The 16808-nt window shown below is 40.3% G+C and overlaps 1 pseudogene; it reads right to left on the bottom strand.

Moving 5' to 3' along the window:
* Positions 1-8635: 8635 nt before the first annotated feature.
* LOC147424446 (uncharacterized) lies at positions 8636-16298 on the bottom strand (annotated as a pseudogene).
* Positions 16299-16808: the final 510 nt, after the last annotated feature.

Below are 16808 nucleotides of genomic sequence, written 5' to 3'. Positions count from 1 at the left end.
ATGCACCTTCATTGCATGTTGGTCTAATTTATAGTTTCTATAAAAGATGTAGGGCAAGTCAAGATATTAATTCTCCCTCACATTCTATGTGATATCTTAATATCATAATTGTTCTAGGTTTTTGTTTTAATCCTATCTCAGTATCCCCAACTAGACTTGCAACACAATTATTATTATCGCATATTATTGATATCAATATATTTTGGGCAAGCCTTATACATATAAGTGTACGTGCATGGAGATAATATCATAAATTTCTATTTTATATAGACAAGTCGATAACCAATGTGCAATACATATCATCTCCATTTAGATCAGGGATATTAAAGTTGTTCTAGAATTTTGTGCATATGCTATCTCACTATCCAACCAAACTAATGCTATCATTATAATTATCACATACGGACTAATTTTATAGCATAGCGTGCATATATCATAAACTATAAATCTCCAAGTCAGTATATATGTATACTTGCACGACAATAATCCAAAGAGTAATTTTTTAAAATAATATCGTATATCACTATCCAACTAGACTAGCGATGCCATTATTATTATTGAGTGTTAGTTATGTTGTAGATTGCACATGTTCTACATCACACCATGCAACTAGAATAGAGCATGCATAATTATTATCATGCATTATTTATATCATAGCTCATAACTATTATATAGCAAATACCTCTTGATCTATATATTTGTCTAATTTATAGTATTTTGTGACATCTATAGGGCAAATATAGTGCTTAATTATCAAAAACTTGATATTCTTTGTACATATGGAGCTGTATACATGCATGGACACTATCCATTTGTACAAGGGGTATTATAATTTTTCTTATTATAGTTTAATGTGTATATCCTAACTCACTACAGCTCCCCACATTTATATCGCCACACATGTATACATACATATTGAGTGAGGTATCTCCATGCACATATACATACACATTATCTTACACATCGATGGCAATGTGGTAGTTTGATTGCTATAAGTTTGCATAACTCCAACCTTCCATTTGAACTCTCAAATATCACTATAGCATAATTAAGGCTCTCATGAAGTAGACTAGAGACCGCATCGTAATTATTACCTTGCATTGTTTATACCGTAGGTCGCACATATTGAAATTATATAACAAATACCTATTGATCTATATATTTGTTTAGTTTTATATAAAATATATATGGAAAATCCAATGATTAGTTATGTCATAAAATCTAGTATCTAACTTACCCAAATGATTTTCTCATGTTAAAATGATCATTTAATATGGGAAACATTAAAGACCTCCAAAGGTTAGTGTTAAAAGTCCTTATACCTTAGGTTAAGCTAGGCCTATGCTTGAGATGCTTGATGATTAAAGTGCATGAGATGCTTGATAGCTAAGGTGCATGCTTAAGCTAGGCATGTGCTTGAAAGGTCAAATCCAATCCCTAAAAATAGGGGGCAAGCCCTTGAGGCTAGGGGGATGAGAGAGAGAGAGAGAGAGAGAGAGAGAGAGAGAGAGAGAGAGAGGCCATGCTCTTACTAATCCCATGCTTGTGACTACGGTGCTTGATGTGCTTAAGCATGTTAGGGGCCAAGGTGCTTGAGGGCTTGAAAGTTAAACCAATGCCTACAAAGGAGGGGGAGAGCCATGAGAGTAGGGGGTGGGGTTGAGTGACTACTCCCTCACTCAAAGGGCACCCCTTTCTCAAAGAGGCAAAAGGGACACATGTCAAGCCCCTAGCTAGGTTGCCCTCATGGTGTTCCTAAAGCCTATTGGTTGACCCTCTGAGAGGTCTTAGCTAATTATATTAATTGTTTAAGCATTTATCAAGCCCTCTCTCTCAAAGGGGAAAGGAGGAAACTTGTCCAAAGGCTACCTCTATTGATAGTTGTGACCAAGGCTTGTGATTGGCTAGGCTTGAGAGCGCCAATGAGCCACAAGCATGAGAGTGAAGAGGAGGTTGACCATGCAAGTATAGGGCTAGCTTGAGGCAAATACTCTCTCCCACACACACACACACACACACACACACACACACACACACACACACACACACACACACACACAGTGATTATGTGAAGTGATAAGTGCAAGAACTTCATCTCCTTCTCCAAGCTTGTTGAGAATTGGAGAACCTACATCAACACTCTTGGCTATGGAATGTAAATCCAACCAACAGCCATGCTTCAATGCTTAAGCTTGGCATCTTCTTCATCTCCATTACGATGCTACTATGCTATGATGAGCCACAAGAGTAATACAAGTGAGGAGATGATTTCTTTCTCGTAAGTTACTTTTTCTTCCTCTTCCCTACCATCATTTCATGCTAGCTCTCTCCACCTTCGAAGGTGTTTGAGGTCTTGGGACTGAGGCCAAGGACAAGTTAATTCTTTCATTTAGCTCAGTTACGGGCATAATTGTGGTGCATGAATCTCTCTATCTTCATTGCCTATTTTAACATATGGCTAGGAGATGGTGGAGTATACAAATGCATACACCTATCTTGGGGTAGTCTTCAGTTGACCGAGATTTCACTGAGGAAAGTGACAGAGACTAGATTGACGAGTCGAGCCTATGTAGTCTTGGAAGGATTGGAGAAGATGTGTTCGCAGGTTCAGTTTCAGGAGACTTGAACAAAGCTATGGATTTTTGACACTCTAGTGGCTTCAGCTATGCTCTATGGGGCTCAGATTGAAGGACCCGACCCTTAGTGGGCGACCAGAGCAGATATGGTAGCACTGATGGATGGAGATGTATGGAGAGGCCTCTAGTCTCTATGATCTCTCGGATGATTTAGGCTAAGACCTCAATGCCACATGAGATTATTTGAGTTGAGCTAGCTGCCCCCCCTATCGTAGTTAAGGCCCTTACAAGATTATTTTCCTTCATGCATAATTCATGGGACCTTCCCAAACCTGGATGACCGAAGGTAAAAATCCAGAGGCAAGCAAGGATAACCAAAATCAAAGAAAAGTCAATCACAAGTGAGGGTAATACAACCTCTAGATGGATACCTCATTTCCAACTACAAAAGCAAGGCTTCTACAATGAAAACAATCAGACATGGATATCGAAGCCTAGTCTCCATTAAGCCAAAGCAGAAGAGCACATGCAAAAGAAGGTCACACACGAACCAAAGATAAGGTGGGTTCCAAAATCACTAGTGGGAACTCAAACATAAACAACCCACACAAATTGACGATCGCTTCTCATGGGAGATAAAGAAAAGGCTCCATCAATCTCTACAAGAGCTAAGGAACTTGTTCCACAAACCAATGACAACAAACGTCAAGCAAGTCAAGACGAGCCAAAATATGCCAACCTACTTGAAAAAATAGTGGCATCCATAGACCAACACAATGGAAGAGGCCTAAATCTCCAAGACTTATGGAATTGGGTTTCCGGCCTTGAACAGATACGTCCAAGTCACCATAAAAAATACATGTCATAATAGTCAGAGTCGGGCAGCTAAGCCACTAAATGAGTGAGGCATTAGTCCCAAAGCTTCAAGTAATATTCTTTGTGGTCTAAACGTCTTAGCTATTCTGGGTATTGTTCAAGCTGGAAGAGTTGAGCATTAGGTTGTGCCGCTCATGATAATATAGGTTGGCATAAGAGTCAAATTCTATATAATTTATGTCTAATGAAGTGAAGGACGAAGTTCAAAAGACACTCATGCACTGAGCACAGTGAGGTATGAGTGGAGAAGCTTTTACATCGAAAAACCTTGTTGGAAACGTGGAATCTATTGAGACATCCCTTGATGTAACATGTGCTACATTTGTTCCTTGAAGCACCCACCAACTCCCTCTTTCACACTGTATTTTCTTGTTTGAAAAATTTCTCATATGCATATAGAGTGTCCCATAATTGGCACTTGCACTAGGCACTCTTCCTTTGTTTCTCCCAAGCACTCACCTTGCATGACAAGTACTTCAAGTGGAATTTCTCAACTCCAATAAGAGCATAAACCAAAGGCACTTTTTTTCCGTTGGGTTTTTACCTTTGTTATCCAGGTTATCCCAATCATTTGTCAAAGAGAGCAACAATTGCAGGTCTCCATATGCTTATCATCAAGAATACATTTTATCTACAAGGGGGACCACAAATCTCCATAAAACAATGGCAAGTTAAAGAATGGCCTAAAAGGACAAGCAATGACAAATTCAGCAAGAGGTCTATAAACAACAATCAGAAGGAGCTCACAACATGCTTCAAAATTAGTGCAACGTTACAAAGGACTCGCATTGCTATGGAACCAAAAGCAAATTTCATCATCAAGTCAACGAACCAAAGGGCTCAATTTTAGGAAAGGCAAGCAACGACAACAGCCATCGGCAATATCAAAAGTGGAAAAACCAAAAGAAGAATGCGCAAAAAAATGAAAGGTGGCTCGAAAATTGAAGTCCAATTATGCATCAACAAAGACACAAAAGATATGAATAACTCAAGGAAGGGGGGACCATCATCCATGACAAAACATGTCCAAACCAAGCTAAAGACCAACCTTGAAGACAAAGCTGAAGACAAAGCTGAAGACAAAGCTGAAGACAACAACCCTGATGACAAGCTTGAACATGGTCATGTCAAGGGACGACATGAGCTAGGAAGGGGTGAATGTTAGCGGGCTGACTGAACAGGCGCCCGATTGAATGGACATGTAGCCGGACACCACATTTGTACTCTATTATTTTTCTAAGCTAATGTAGTGATACTCTCTGTAAATCTTGATTCCAAAGTAGCAGGTCAATTCCATGAGTCGTAATTCTATCATGATAATTGTAAAGGTCCATGTGAGCTAACCACTAACCATTTAGAAAGCCCAAGGTATAAAGGTCAATAACTTTAATGTGAAAGGAAGGCTTATCTTGGAGAGAAAAAAGAGCTATGTTGTACGTACGCTCAAGCTACCAGGAAGCTCCAACTTGTAAACAGCTTCTCTAATGATTGGGTAATCCATTTTTTATTCCAAAACTTGCATTGTGTCCCTCTTTCCATGATCTTTCAATTAAGTGTAAGCATTGTCGGTTTTGTTGAGGTTCACGACTATGCGTTAGTGAACCTAATTTTTAGATTTGAGTCCGTTTGAGTGTCAAAATGGCGCGATAAACTAGATGATAAGAAAGGACATAAGCAAATTTCTCCAATCATTGAGTGGTGGTTTGCTTGTTGAGTTGGTGTGTTTGCTTGTTAGGCTCACTTCTTGAGATTGACAATCTCAAAGAGTCTCCATGCTCCATCTGAGTGACTTCCCTGAGTATTGACATTATGTAAGTGTCTTGAGATTGATTGACAACCTCAAAGAGTCTCCTTGCTCCATCCGCGTTGCTTCCCTGAGTATTGACATTATGTTAGTGTCAAATAGCTATGCTAAAAACGTCCGTCACGGCGACCCACTGACATACCCTTGTCTTGACATTACTCCCCCTTGAAGGAGAGTTTTTGTCGTCAAAAAAATCAATGAAACAACTCTTGGTAAGAATATCAATGTTTTTCTATTGTACTCATATTATTCCTTGAAAACATCAATGAAACAATTCTTCTTAAGAATATCAATGTTTTGCTAATATAAACCTCTATCAGGTCAATTGATCCACTTTTGATAATTACCAAATTTGGCACTCATATGTGGAACTATTTGATTGAATTGAATGATTACAATCAAGCATCCTCTTAAGAGACCATTCCTTTGGCCAAAAGCAACCTCTACCTAGATCTCTAAGTAATACTAGAGTCCACCTCAAGTGAGATACTCTAATTGAGAAATAATTATTGCTCCCACTTCTCAACTAATAGTAGAGCCTACCACAAGTGACACGCTCTAATTGAGGAAAATTTATTGCTCTCACTTCTCAAGGAATTCCTTTTGAAAATTGGAATGCTTACCAACTATTGTAATCAATCACATCATTGATTAACATTTGGACTTACATGTGATGCATAAAAAGTTTGGTGCTCTGTGTCTAAGCCCACGGGTACATTTACTCTCCACATGCGAAGTAGATCCCAAAAATGGTGTTGTTCTCCTAAAAGAAGAAGAAGAGCATCTTGTAGAGTGCCTCTACTAAATTGAATGGGAGTCTCTACAACTTTTGAATCTCACAATTTGATGGGATGTTAAAGTGTACTCAATCATGACTACACATTAAATAACCTACATTCCTTTGCTTAAAATTGTATGCCCATACTGTTGCACAATTATTCTAGTTTGAGTAGCCAAAGGTGACCCTAGATGTGACCATCTAAGATCAATCTTCACACTCATAGTATTCTAAAATAGTAATAGCAACACTGGTGTATTTACTTGTAATCATATACACATCATAATATTGTGAAAGAGAGTTACCAATGTAAAAAAGACTAAGCTAGAAACACGTCTACTACACACTCTCACTGTAAAACAATGATCGTACATTGTTCCAAAAGATACATAAGATAAAAGATTATCTAGCCAAACTTCACAAATAAATAGAATCTATTTTATTTGCAATTGTTGATAGCCAAAATTGAACTAGCAAACTATCCAACTTGAGGAATGTCTCATGACTATGGAGATTCTAGTTGATGAACTATGCTTTGTTCATCATGCTGCTCTGTCGCCCAGAGTAAAGGGTATGTTAAGTATGGAGCATGATTTACCCCTTGTAATTTTTTGTGTTAAAAATGCACGTTTGTAAGGCCCCCATCATTATGAGGAGAAGCCATCATGCGTGAAGAAAAATCACTCACCGAAAATAAAAATCACTCGTCACGGAAACCAAAATATTCACGTTGAAATATTCCTTTTTGCCAAAATATTATGGCCACACGGTGGCCGAAAAATGGTCGAAAAACGATCGGTTGGTTGGCCGGTTGGCCAGTGGCCGATGGTCGAAAGTCAATGGTCGATAGCTGGTGGCCGAATTCAAAAGCAGACTTGTCTTCTCAAGGAGGGCGGCCACACATGAGCGGATTGGAGGGTCCGATTTGGACTTATCTACACAAGGGCAGCTACACATGGCTGCCTCTCATAAGAGAGGGCAGCCCTTTTGGCCTATAAAAGGAGGCCTCTTCTACACACAAAAGTGTATTGTGAAGCATTGTACTGCATTGTGAAGTTGGTGTGAGGTGGTGAGAGTGAAGCAAGGCGGGAGCTCTAATAAGGGTATAATCCCTTTGTAGCCTACTTCTTGTTTGAAGTACTAGAGCCATTAACTAGCTGCTTTCCCGTGGATGTAGCCCACATTGGGTGAACCACGTATATCGTGTGTTCTCTCTCTCTCTCTCTCTCTCTCTCTCTCTCTCTCTCTCTCTCTCTCTCTCTCTCTCTCTCTCTCTCTACTCTATAATCTCTTGTGTATGAAAATTATCTCTCTCCATTAAGTAATCTACTCAATTATCTACTTAGCTACGTCTTATTTCCTAACAGGGTACTCTCTTTTGGTATGTTCTTTATACAAACAATAGAAACATAAAGTTTCTCTCTTAGCTTGTGCAAAATCAATAGCAGATAGAGCGCCTATAGAGCGTGTAGCCCTCCTGGGAGATTCAATATCTGATATTGGTTGTGCAACGCTTTCTCATTTTAATTGTATACCAAAGCTTCTATAATTGTATATTCCAATGTTGTATGGGTGGGCTACCAAGCCTCACTTTATCTCATTGCATATATAGCAAGAACCACGTACATAATTGTCAATATATGGGACGTAGCTAACACGGCTAGTGCATGGAGGCTGCAAGAGATTCTCAATCTCTTGGAAAACACAATCTTAAACTACTCGAGTGGAACACTCAATTGTATGTCAAACAATGAATGCTAGTTGTCACATTGGCAAGAAAATCATAACAGTTCACCAAGCTACAATGCTCCAAACTGCACGAAACTTATATGACAAGTAGACGGGGTCTAGGCACACATGCCTAGGATCTCAAATCCACTTTTTGAACACTAGAAAAAAAAATGATTTATCAGCAAGGTAGATTTGACCAAGTCGATTTTGGTCTAGAATGCACCTATAGGCTTGATGCCTTGATGCCCCAATACCTCTCCCATAGCTAAAATGCAATTTTTATGCTTAAATCTTGAGATACGAGTTGATTGGCAAGAGAATTAGCGTAAGAAATCTTGAGTTATGAGCTTATTAGGAAGAGGATTAGCGATAAGAAATTCAAAAAACCATAGCAAGAGACTTACCTTGTTGCATAGAGCTTTCAATTGTGGACACATAGAAGCAGATGGCACTCCAAATAGACAAACCGCTAGGACAATATGAGCATCAAAAAGTGGAGGGGGAGTACATAGTGCTCAGAGACACTGGCATATGATTCATTATCCAAAAACTTAAAAGCTTTTTTCCAAAAATCCACTTTTATACCTTAGTCAAGGTCTAGAAATGACAGTTTGACTCAGACTTGGGGTAGAATGGAGCTGGATATCACATTTGGGTGATAAACACTCACGATCTAGAATCTCATGGCCCCAATTACCAAATATACATTTTTTATGAATAAATGGAAGCACAAAGTTTAGACTTAACACGATTTACATTCATCAATAAAGTTGAAATTTCAACTTTTAGTCTCAAAATGATAGGCATTAATCATTCTGCTAGCTTGTGTGATAACACTCCCCCTCCTAGCCTGGGTTGTTTGCAACACAACTATGTGATGGCGAGGTACTTCCATGTTTTATGCTGCTTTTGCAAGGCTTCTAATGCTTCTTGGTACTCAAGTTGTAGTTTATTCTCCCCTTGAGTAAGGAAATGATCATCTATGTTGTTCTTTAGTTCTATTGTTGAGTAGCCAACAAGGCGAGTGCTCATAGGGCCAAAGATCTTTGATCTGAAAGTGAAGGACCCCATATAGAGAGCTTCTTCAAAATTCTGCATGTAGCACGAAGGTAGAAACATCTATTGAGTATACAAGTAATAAAGGATTTCATCTGTAGGCTGATTTGAAACATTTGAGAGCCCTTGATTGCCCTTGAGAAATGACATCCATGGAGCATCAGTTTTTTGATCATGGTGGAATGTATTTAAACATGTTAGTATCATTTTTGCAAGCTTAATGAATATGATACATGCCAAATTACAGACTTGTTTGAACATTTAAATGGCCTCTATGAGGATCTTGATGACACATTCTTCAGTTGGTTTCACTTATGGTGGTGACAGCCTCGAGTAATTCAGCCAAGTAGGGTGGCTCTTGAGAATCAATTGGTGTTTGCCCTAAGTTTTGACTCATGGCATCGGACAGAATGTGGGATATTTTCTAATTTTTCATGGAGCATGTGTGTAGAGGATTACATTTCTTGGATGTCAACCGAGCCATATTTTCTACCACATGGGATGTGGTTCAGCAGTTTCAGTAGTTTGAGCTTGCGGTAGGAGTTCCTTGACTTTTAAAACTTCATACTTTATTAGAGAATATGGAAAAGTTTGTTGATGCCAAGTGTCAATGATCTATTTGGATGTTAGTCAAGCCATGTTTGCAAAGTGCAAGATGCAATTCTTCCACATTGTGGATTCTTTCCATATCTCTTTGGTCTCCTATACGATGTTTGTAACATTTAAAGCCTTTTTTGCTTCATCTTTTGTGGTTGGTTTAGAGACGTCTTCTTCTATGGCTATTTGCTTGCCTTTGATCAAGTCTTCCTCTTTGTGCAAGAATCTCATTGAGAGTTCTCTCCTTTGAATTTTTGGTGATAGAACCAGACCATTGAGAGTTGACTTTCTCGGGCACCTCTTCAAGTAATCCCGCACAGAATTGTTGCTTTTGCTCGATGAAGTCTATCTTTTAAAAGACAGTAGCCTTGAGATGTAAATCCCAAAACTTGTCTACATATTTATGGATAAACTCATGAGAGAGAAGCTTCAAATTGTGCCATTCGTTAAGCACTTTTTCCTTTGCATCGCTTGTAAGGAATTGCTTCATGATGGAAACTCGTAGAGTTTTCCATGTCTTTGGGGCTTCACCGTTGCCACGAAGGCTAGCCCACCATTGTCAAGCTGATTTTTGGAAGTGCATAGCTACATGGTGTAGCTTGGAGGACTCCATGAAGCCCTCGTCTCCAAAGGCCGCATCAAATTGCTGGATGAAGGCCAATACTTTGTCGGTAGCACCAAAGGTACAATCATAGGTAGGAAAATAATAGATACTCTTTCCTCCCTCTTGGACCTTCTTTAGCTTTTGGGACCTTCGCCATGCAGGGTAAGATTTGCAATGTCTTCCCCCCTTGTATTCTCTAGGAGAATAGCCATAGCTTTCATCGAAAGAGGAGGAACGCTAAAAAGAAGGAGAAGAGGGTGACCTCTTTCTTGCCCTTTTCTTCCTTTGTTTTCTCTCTTCCTTTTTGGAGTAACGAGGAGAAGGACTATGGCTTGACCGTTTCCTCTTAGGAGGAGTTGGCGGCCGTCTAGACTGCTGTCTCGTGGAGCTACACCTTCAAAGGAATTTAGGGATTCATTACTTTCTTGTTCTTTGGATCCCTCCTCTTGTATGGGAGAGTCTTCTTTTGGGGGTCTCATCAAGAGGCCTCCTAAGAGCTCTCCTCTCTTGGAGAGGAAGGGAAATCCCATAAGCAGGAAGTTGCCGAGTAACTTCAGCTTGCAAAGTAGGTTTGCCCATAGCTTGTTGCAACCTAGCAACAAGATAATTGACAAACATGGGAGCATCATCATTAGCACCTTCATGTGCAAAATCAAAGTTATCAATGTTCATTCTACTCTCTTGGTTATTGTCAGCCATCCTAATTAAACTTATGTATAGATTACTTTGTGCTTTGGTACCCTCAAAAATCTTAGTCGCTACTCTTCTTTACCTTTGAAATCAATTCTCGAGCAACCACATCCGTTGTTTAGACACTGTTGATCGCAAAGACTAGTGGAGAGGGTCTAACATTGCTCGGTTAATTATGGTTTCTGTTGAGCTTGCTCGTAGCTCAATAATGGTAAAGCCATAGGAAAGCCCCGAGAGGCTCGATAATTAAGACTATAGTTCCCAACGGTGTACCTCAAGCTAAGTCCTTCTTAACCAAGATAATAGATCCCTGTCCCACTTACCCTATTGCAATAAACACGCCCAACCTTTCATGGACAACTTAAGGACCTCTCTTCTTAAGCAAGAAAAGAGAAACCAATAGCTTTGATACCAATGTAATGGAAATGGCCTATGAACTTTGAAAATATCGTAATTAGGAGAATTAAAAAGAACATTTTTGTGAGACTACTTTGAGAACATAGAGGGTGAAATTAATTGATGGTAGCCACATAATCATAGTACTTAATTACTTGCCATGAACAATACTTTTGCAAGAGAGAGAGTTTAGAGAACCTGCCAACAATTGAGGACCATATTTATCTGAAGCCCGTACCCCCTCCAATAGGCATTTGTATTATAGATTCTCCCATCAAGAGAGACTTGTTACAATACAATCTTTGTGTTCCTTGTGACCTAGGTGATGCAATGAAAATGGAAAGCTTCATGCATCACGAACATAACATAGACTTTGTAATAAAGCATTAACTATCCCCAGCCTCAATCACAAGGCCTAAAACACCTTCAAAGGTGGAGAGAGCTAACAGGGAATGAGGGTAGGGAAGAGGAAGAAGAAACATTCATAGGAGAAAGAAATAGCTCCTCACTTATCATCACTCTTCTTGGCTTCTGCCACTATTGATTTAGCGATCTTCACTTATGTGGCTTGCCCCGTGGAATCGGTGATACTGGCAGTGTTGTCTTCTTGGATGGTTCTTAAAGGCCCATGGGACCTTTGTAAGTCTACCCCACATGGTTCCATCTCATAGAATGAAATTAAATCTGTTGGAATTAGGGTTGCAAAGAACGCACATAGCTTGGAGAAGACGAAGGAAGCTCAAGGCACACAATAGAGAGTGTGTTACTTAGTGTGCAATGGAAAAATAGATAGCCCTAGAGTGATGGGCGTATATACAATGCACGAGGGAAAAAACCCCCTAAAGAGGGAAAAAATGCCCCGGTAGTCCTAATGTGTTCACACACATCACTACCACATGTATATGGTAACAAATCCCACTTGGAGTGATACGGTGAACGAGAGCTGGCCCATGAGTAAAGGGAAGTGCCATGCCCTGAGGACATGATCAGTCCACAAAGGGGAGTAAGCCCAAAGCTTTACGGAAAGCTTCAAGCATCTCACGAGACAATGCCTTTGTGAAAAGATCTGCAAGGTTGTCCTGTGTTGGCACATAAGCCAAGCTGATCTCTCCTGCTGAGAGCTCTCCCTGACATAGTGGTAATGCACCTCAATGTGGTTTGTGCGAGCATGAAAAACTGGGTTCCTCGCAACTGCCAATGCACTCTGACTGTCAGTGTAGATAGTGTTGGCAGTGTCCTGTCCAACACCCAAATCAGCCATAAGGTGTCTGAGCCATGCACACTCAATGGTAGCTATGAATACTGCCATGTACTCAGCCTCACAACTCAAAGTGGCCACATTAGGTTGCATCTTGCTCAACCATGATATACATAAACTACCAAGCATGAAACAAAACCCACTTGTGGACACTCGCGTGTCAAAACGACCAGCCCAATTTGAGTCGAAAAAAACATGTGAATCTTGCGGCAATGATCCCTCTTGGGATAAAACAAGCCAAGATGTAAAGTGCCACTAAGGTAGCAAAAAATCCTCTTGACAGCCTGCCAATGCTTAGACCCTAGGCTATGCATAAATCTGCTAACCTGTGAAAATGCAAACTGAATATTTGGCCTCGTGTTGCATACATAAATGAGGCAGTCAACAGAAGTTTGGTAAAAAGTGACATCAGCAGGATTGCCAGCATCATGTATACTCAACTTCAAACCTGTTTCCATGGGAGTCAACACAAGGCAATACCATCATCACACTGCTTAAGCTGTATGCCCAAATAATGATGCAACAGCCCCAAATCTTTCATCTTGAAAGTAGCATTCAAATCAGCCTTAAATTCAGCAATATGTCTCTCATTTGGTCCAGTGATCAGCAAATTATCTACATAAAGAACCACAATGAGAAGTACATCACCCTCACGCTTTACATACAATGTGCTTTCTGTTGGACTGTTACGGAAGCCTTGTTTGACCAAATGAGTGTCAGCTTTCTCATACCAAGAACGAGAAGATTGCTTCAACCCATACAAAGCCTTGTTACATTTGCACACTTTGTCCTCTTGTCCTTTCTTGACAAAACCGTGAGGCTGCGTTACATAAACTTCATCAAATATGTCACCATTCAAGAAAGCAGTAACAATGTGTGATTGATGTACATCCCAACCAAAATGAGTTGCCAATGCACATAGAAAACGCATAGTAGCTATACGACAAGTGGGAGCAAAGGTCTCTTCATAATCTATGCCTTTTTGTTGTGCATAACCCTTTGCAACAGGTCGAGCCTTATGGCAATCGATCTCACCATCCGGCTTGCATTTCAACTTGTAAACCCACTTCGTACCAATGGCCTTTTTTCCAGGAGGCAAATTACATAAAGTCCATGTGTCATTTTCAATAAGTGCATCATATTCTGATTGCATGGCAGCCATCCAATTTTTTGAATTCTGTGCTTCATCAAAACATAGAGGCTCCTCAACATCATGTAAGCTAGGCACAGCCAAAGCATAACAATCTGATGCATAAGATGCATGGCGAGAGCCTGAACGAGTACGACTAGACAAAGGTGCATCCAATTTATTGTCACGCAAAGTGTGCACCATCCATTTTGACATACCTCTAGCCTACTCGTTTTCAGCCCTTTCCTCATCAAGTACATCATGTACATCTACATCAGTAATAGGTTGATTTGTAACATTTTCAAAAACCCCCATAGACTGTATATTTGCCTCATGCGTATTTCCACCACTGAAAAGAGGCAACAAAGTGTCATAAATGTCCTATGAGCTTACATTACTGTCTCTAGTACATGACAGCAAGGGCTGAACAAAATCTTCCACAAACATTACATCTCGTGAAACTAGAATACGCTTTGTTTGCAGATGATACAACCTATAACCTTTGCTTTCAGCACTATAACCAACAAAAATACATTTGGTAGCCTTATCATCCAATTTTCTCTGCTGTGTTTGTGGCACCAAAGCATATGTCAAACAGCCAAAAACATGCATGTGCTCAATAGAAGGCTTTCTATCATGCCATGCTTCATATGGAGTAATAGACTGCAAAGCTTTTGTAGGACACCTGTTTAGTACATAAGTGGCACACATGATGGCCTCAAGCGAAAAAGAATGCAGTAAAGCTTGACTTTTGACCATACATCGTGCCATTTTCGTAAGTAAACTGTTTTTCCTCTCAGCAACACCATTTGTTGAGGTGTATAAGGCACTGTACATTGGTGTTTTATCCCATGACTAGACAAAAATGCATTGAATTCATGAGACATATACTCCCCCCCTTGATCGGAGCGGAGGGTGCCCATAGTACATTTCGAAATATTTTCAGCCATAGCGAGAAATTGTTTGAAGCACATAAAAACTTCGGACTTTGCTTTAAGCGGAAATACCCATGCATGCCTGGAGTAATCATCAATGAAAGTCACGAAGTACAGGTGATTGCCCAAGGATGGAGTTTGCATGGGCCCACAAACATCACTATGCACAAACTGCAACCTGCATGTGGTCCTAACTGAACCATCCTTTGGAAACTTATAACGCTGCATTTTACCCAAAATACAGCCTTCACAAACATGTTTGACAGGTGCTTCAAGAGGCGGCAAAGAAGCAACCATATCAGATTTTTGCAAACGCAGCAAACTGGCAAATTCAGATGACTAAAACGTGCATGCCAAAGTTTTGCATCTAAAATAGCCCTTGAATCTGCAACAACATTTGCAAAAGTTTGTCCACACTTGTCATACAAAGTGTGCTTATATAGCCCACAGCACAAAAGCCCAGGTGCAACAATTTCATCACCAAAACTGAGATCATGAACTGTACATCTGTCATCCACAAATTTGACTACAAGTCCAAGTCTAGCAATTGCGGATACAGACAAGAGATTCTTTTTTATCCCAGGTACATAAAGTGCATCAACGAGTGTGAAGGAACTGCCATTTGTAGCAGTAAGCACAATCTTTTCAACTCCCTGAACCGGATAAGAGGCATTGTTGGCACAAGTGACTGAATTCTCATGAGGGACAGACTCGAGAGAGGTGAACAATTCACGATGTGAGGTATTGTGCTTAGTAGCACTACTGTCGAAATACCACACATGTGAATCTGCAGCAACTGACATGCATGCATCATGGACAACAGAATTGTAAGTGCACTCTGTACTAAAAGCCCATTCTACATCAACATTAGCAACACAGTCTCCTTTCACAGAAGACTCAACAATGGCTGCATTTGTAGTGGAACCAACATTTGCATTGGAACCACCCTCTTTCTTCTTAGCCTCTTTGGCCTTCAACTTAGGACACTGCTTGATCAAGTGATCATTAGCTTTACAGTAATGGCAACGCATCTTCTTTTTGCCCTTATCACCAGAATTTCCAGAGGAATTGCTGCCAACAGAAGCATTAGGAACATAAGTTTTGCCACTCGCAGCAGAACCATAAGAAGTGGTTGCATTGTTGTTACCATCCTTTCTTTGAGAACCAATAAAAGCTTGTTCAACTGCACACTTCCTAGTCCCGTCTTTTTTGGAAAGTGACTCTTGCAACAGCAATGTGCATAATGCATCAAACTTAACTTCAGGATTTCCTTGGGTCATGAGTCTCCAAGTACTAGCAAAAGTTTGGTAAGAATCTGGTAAGGCATCAAGAACAGGCTGCACAAGGGAACTGTCTGAAATGACTTCACCTGTAAAAATAAGTTGCTCATTGATATCCTTGACACTAGCAAGGAAAGTGTCCATATCATCTTTCTCATGCATAATCTTCGACTCCATCTCTTTACGCAGCAAAGCAATTTTAGCCTCATTGCGGCTTGCATAAAGACCTGCTAGAATATCCCAAGCCTCTTTTGCAGATTTTGTTGAACGGATGTGAGGAACAATGGTGCGCTTCACAGACAACGCAATCAATGCATGAGCTTGTGCATCCTTTACATCCCAACGACCTTGTTCTAACGTAGGCAAAACAATTATAATAGGAGTAATCCTTGCAGGAAGACCTGCAACGTCCTCAACATCGCTTGCATCCTCAGAACCAGGGCGTACATCAATGCCCTGCACAATATTCCAGACGCCCTTTAACACAAGAACATGTTGCATCATGTCAGCCCACATAGGGTAATTGTCCCCATCCAACCTGTCCTCCACAGCAAACATCTTGAACACATCTATGTTGTTGTCAGCCATGGTAAATGTTGCACCTGATGTGAAAACTGCCTGAAAAGAGGAGAAACGAAGCGGGAACAACACGTGCTATATAGCACAAATCGTAGAAGACTGTAAGGCACCTGTTATGCAAAAAACTGCACTGACAAAAATTCTGCACAAAATGACAAAATTGCATGTGCAAACCTGCTTGTAGTGGAAACGGAGGCCGAAATGAGCCCGAATCAAAAATTTGAGCACACAGAGCTCTACGAGCCCACCCAAAATATTTGTCGACCTGCAAACGCTCGCCAAACCTCACTGTAATCGGAGAAAGTGAGTAGGCGTGTGCTGGACCAGCTGGCGACTAAGCTTGGGAGGACGTAACCTGCTCTGATACCAATTGTTGGAATTAGGGTTGCAAAAAAATGCACACAGCTTGGAGAAGATGAAGGAAGCTCAAGGCACACAATAGAGAGTGTGTTACTTAGTGTGAAATGGAAAAATAGATAGCCCTAGAGTGATGGGCGTATATACAATGCACGGGGGGGA

This window comes from Adiantum capillus-veneris, chromosome 25 (assembly GCF_014529385.1).
Source record: "Adiantum capillus-veneris isolate H3 chromosome 25, ASM1452938v2, whole genome shotgun sequence".
NCBI classification, from domain to species: Eukaryota; Viridiplantae; Streptophyta; class Polypodiopsida; order Polypodiales; family Pteridaceae; genus Adiantum; species Adiantum capillus-veneris.
Note: the sequence above shows the minus strand (reverse complement) of the source record. Positions and strands in the feature narration are given on the sequence as shown.